The sequence below is a fragment of the Pseudomyrmex gracilis genome, unplaced genomic scaffold (assembly GCF_002006095.1).
Source record: "Pseudomyrmex gracilis isolate BER0280 unplaced genomic scaffold, ASM200609v1 scaffold_2878, whole genome shotgun sequence".
Lineage (NCBI taxonomy): Eukaryota > Metazoa > Arthropoda > Insecta > Hymenoptera > Formicidae > Pseudomyrmex > Pseudomyrmex gracilis.
In genome coordinates, this window is record NW_018023462.1 from 12,509 (window position 1) to 17,814 (window position 5,306).

A 5,306-nucleotide genomic window follows, 5' to 3' on the forward strand; every position below is an offset into this window, starting at 1 on the left:
ATGATGATTCATCCTGTTTGGTTAATCGAGGAGTATGTAATTAACATTTTTATTCTTTTGATATTAATTATAGAGATTGGAGGGACAATTATTGTTATAATTATCAATATTATGAATAAAATGTTTGTAATTTCTGTTAAATAAAAAATGATAAGTGGGGGTAATTTTTGAAAGGTTAATAATAGTGTAAGAGCATGTCAGTTTATAAATTTAGATAATGAGGTTATTCACAGATGTAGAGGCGGAATTCCTACTTTTAAAAATAAGGATATTATAAGTATGGGGTGTCTTGATATTAAAATAATNGGATTAATAATTATAGAAAATAATATAATTAAAGAAGCTAGAACTTGGATAAGAAAGTAGGTAAATATAATTTTTTTTTCTTTAATTGTTATAAGTGCGTAACTAATAAATATGAAGTTATTAATTTCTATNATAAATCAAATTTGAATTACGTTAGATAATGAAATGGTTATTAATGATCTCACGAATAGTGACGGTAAAAGGATTAAATTAGCGAATAAGTTAATTTTATAATTAATTTGNTTTTAGTAAAAATAAAAATTTTTTAGGAAAGTCTTAATTATAATATATATTAAAGTGTATGAGGGCACAGTAATTTTTGGATTTACTAGAAATAGTTCAAATCTATTTAATATAAAGTTAGGTATATTTTAATGTTTAATTTTAGTGTAAGAAAAATTAATAATGAAAATACTAAGATGTATATAATTTATTCTATCACAAAAAAATAGAATGCCGTAATCGCTTTGTTTCTACTCTTAAACATATGAGAGTATCTAAATTCAATAATACCACATATTACAGAGATGTCATTCAAGCTCAGAAACTCACTCGTCAATTTATGAAAAATCATCCCTCTATTGCATTTACTAGAGCTGATAAAGGTAATGCGGTTGTTGCAATAGATAGGGATTTGTACACGAGTCGAATGGAGGAGATGCTTTCTGATACCAATACGTATGTTCTTATAAAAAAGAATCCAGTGAACTCCATTTTGAATTCTCTCAAAGAATTAATTAAGAGATGGAAGGTTCGCGAATACATCTCTGATCTAACATATAAAAATTTAAATACNTCTATATCTATCCTTCCTAGAGCCTATGGAGTTCCGAAGATACACAAACCAGGTAATCACCTCAGGATCATTATTTCATCTATAAATAGTCCTCTACATAATTTGGCAATCTTTTTACATAAAATAATTTCTAAAAATCTTAAACCCCCGTCGAGTTTTGTTCTTAATAGTTTCCACCTTGCCAGTGTGATCTCTAATGTTAACTTTGATGATAATTTCGAACTCATTTCACTCGACGTGGTATCTCTTTTCACCAACATTCCATTTGAACTTGTAAGTAGTAGTTTGGAAAAGAGATGGTGTTTAATTACACACAATACAACTTTACCTAAAGAGGAATTTTTCCTAGCANTTAATTTGGTATTTAACTCTACTGTTTTTTTGTTCAATAATAAATTTTATAAGCAGACCTTTGGAGCTCCTATGGGTTCTCCCCTCTCTCCGATTCTTGCAGACATTGTTATGCAAGAGTTGGAAATATCCATTCTTAAATCTCTTTCCTTCCGTCCACCTTTATATGTAAGATACGTTGATGACATAGCTCTTATGGTTCCTAAAGTGCAATTTGTTGCTGTTTTAAATCTGTACAATAATTATCATCCACGTCTTCAGTTCACTTTGGAGGTGGGTGGTGATAGACTCAATTTTTTGGACATGACTATTATTAAAGATAATAATAAATTAATACATGACTGGTATCACAAGCCAACGTTTTCTAGTAGATACCTTAACTATTTTTCCAACCATCCTACATGTCAAAAAAAAGGCACGGTCATTAGCCTTGTGGACAGAGCCTTCTTTTTATCACATCCAAAATTTCATTAAAAAAACTTTGACTTTATTTTTAATTTTTTATTTGACAATAATTATCCTATGGACTTCATTTTTAACAATCGTATAATCAGACTGAAACAGAATTTTTATAAAAATAATGACATAAGAAGGTTTTTGTCTAACAAGAATTCTAATGAAACGCAGCGTCACTGGTTGTCTTATCTTATATCAATAAATTTTCTGAGAGATTTTCTAATATATTTCCTACTGACTCTCACACACGTTTAGCTTATTTTAACCTAGACAAACTGGTAAAATTCATCAACGTTCTTAAGGATCCTTTACCTCTTTTCTCACATCCTTCCGTGGTATATAAGATCAATTGCCGCGATTGTGCAGCTTCTTATGTAGGACAAACTGGCAGAATGTTACAGGCCAGAATTAAGGAGCATAAATGTCACATCAATAGAAATTCCACTCAGAAGTCTGTAATTACTGAACATAGACATCAATTTTCACATGATTTTGAGTGGGATAAAGTAGAAATTTTGAACTTTGAGAGATCATACAGAAAAAGGTTGGTGTCAGAAATGCTCCACGTAAAAAGTCAAGTCAGCGGACTTAATTTACAGTGCGATACAGATAATTTAGATAATGCCTATTTACCGTTTGTCGATAAGACATCGTAAATTGATATGTTTTTTCGTTAAATTTGAATTCTGTCTTTACACATGCGTTGTTTCCCAGTCGCATTTCTACCTTTGTAAAGTGTTGGTCGGGATGGCTAGTGTAGATATCCACGATCAACATTGAGCGACCTATTTTTTATAATATGATCTGTAAGTGACTTTGTATATTTTGTATTTTTTGCGATTTTTGTTCAAATCTTTTTTGTAATTTTCATTATTTGTATTCTAATATTTGTTTTTACACGTTATTTATTGTAGATATGCATTTCAAAAAGACCTAATACAAGGTCAAAAGCGTTCATGCTTATTTAATTATTTAATTGTATAATAAACGGATTTAATCACATACACTCTAACAACAGTGTTATTGCTTCAATAGCCAAGANTCATTATTTATTTGAAATTTCTCGAAGCTTTATACTATCATCTTTACATATTTATTTATTTATTGTAAAAATGTACAAAGTTCGAATTGTACAAATTTAAAATATAAAATACTTTACACAGACAGAAACGGTTTTTACATATTATGAAAGTGACAAACCACTTGCTTCTGATCTTTATCTGCTTTTCTACATTTTTTATTATTATTGACACAATATTAAATTCTATTTGTTTGTTATCCATACTTTCTACTTTACTTTCTTAATGCACATATTTTATTCTTATTACATAGAAACATTTATTGATAAATAAAAGTCTCAATAAAATAAATCTTTTCTTTTTCGAAGTCTAGAATGTATTGAGTACAATTAAAATGAACTATACATTCAAATAATTTTATATTTCCAAATATATAAACGACTAATATTGCCGCTATAAGTATTATGTACAATGCATATGTAAACTCTCTCTCCTAAATATACTACGTAAAAATTGATAGGTCAAAATTTATAATTTTGTACATTTTTTTGTGTATATGGAATGAATTATATGGGATAAATCATATTTCTTTTCAAATAAAAATAAAGTATCATTTATATTGTAAACAACATACAAGCGATCATTGTTATCATTATCATGCTTTAAACGGAGATCTCTTCATTCGATTGGCTAAGTGTTAAGATTATACGGCACACAATGCGTCACTTTTTTGTTTATAGATTGACATGTAGTATGATCGTCCGCTGAAAAGTCAAACGTGATTTACAAAAAAAAGAACCGATCTGATTGTTCAGCGAACGGATGTGATATTGCATCTACAGTTAACTAAACCTGTAAACTTGATATTATTAACTATAAGCGTTTATTTGATACTGTTTAACAAATACACAAATGTCATTAACATTTGCGTGAATATGACGATACGCTTGAAATAATTGTTAAATTTCTATATTGTCGGTTTATTTTATTATATTGTTTTTTATACATTATATTTATACTGTTTTTCTGTATGTATTAAAAAAAAGCACAATATTTGGCAAAGTTTTTTACTAGAAGTAAATAAATTTCTTGTTTTGATACAAGGTTTAATAAATTATAAAAACTAATTTCACATGGTTTTTGCGCTTATTTCATATCCTTCATATTTCATAATCAATAGTATAAATTAATAAAACTAATTAAAAGTCATTATTATTTAATGTATCAATAATATTAATAATTCCAGCAACACACAATTTTCTCTCTCTTCATAATTTCTTTATTTACTTTATATTTATATATAAAATAATATAATAATATTTCAATTTTTATTTTCATTTTTCTTTAAGTAGTACGGGGAACGAGAAAGAGAGAGTGAGGGAGAGAAAAAGGACATACGCGCGCGCGAGCGACGCGCGAGACAGAACGAACAAGCCAGGCATGATTCTCGCGGCTCGCAGCATTAGCTATAGCTATAGCTCGGGATAGAAAGAGAGCGGTTTTATATGTTTGTTCTTTTCTACCGCCCGAAGCTGACCGAAGCGCCAAGCGCACACGTACGCGGCTGCTCGCCTGTGTGCGTATCCCCTCCACGCGCTGCAGCATGCTGTAAACGTACCCGAACTGGCATCCCTGATGGCAGCAGCAAGTGAAGAGGATACGCACACAGGCGAACAGCCGTGTACGTGTGCGCTCGGAGCTTCGGCCAACTTCGAGCAGTAGAAGGAGAGGGACATACATAGTCGTTTTCTTTCTTTCGTTATAGCTATAGCTATAGCTAACATTGCCGGCCGCGAGAAGCGTGCCTAGCCTGTTTCTCGTGCGTGGCTCATATGTTCCTTCTCTCTTCCTCCTTCTCTCTCTCTCCTTCATACTTAAATGAATATTACTAAGGCTGCGTTCCTATATTCACACTGCCAATACTGGAAATCTATAGCACAAGTGACGTGAAGTATAGATTTTTAATACTGGCAGTAAATATCGGAATGCAGCCAAAATAAATCTGAAAATTTAATGAATACATATATAAAAGATATAAGAATAAAATCAAATTTAATTAGTAAATGAGAAAGGTCACATTGAGCCAAAAAAAGATATTAATATAATAATATAATGATTTAATGATCAACACTTTAACATATATAAAAAATACGCAAAATATTTCGACTTTAACTGGAGTCTTCTTCAGTCGCAATTAACATATCAATAATATACAAAATATATTAGGAGTATAAATAAGTTTCCGCCGTTTTTTATCAAAAATTGGGCATTTATTGTGAAAGAACGGTACATAATGTTTTATTCGAAGTATTGTCCATCGCTAGCCACTACCTTTTCCCATCTTTCTGGTAGCATACGGATACCTCGTCGAAAAAACG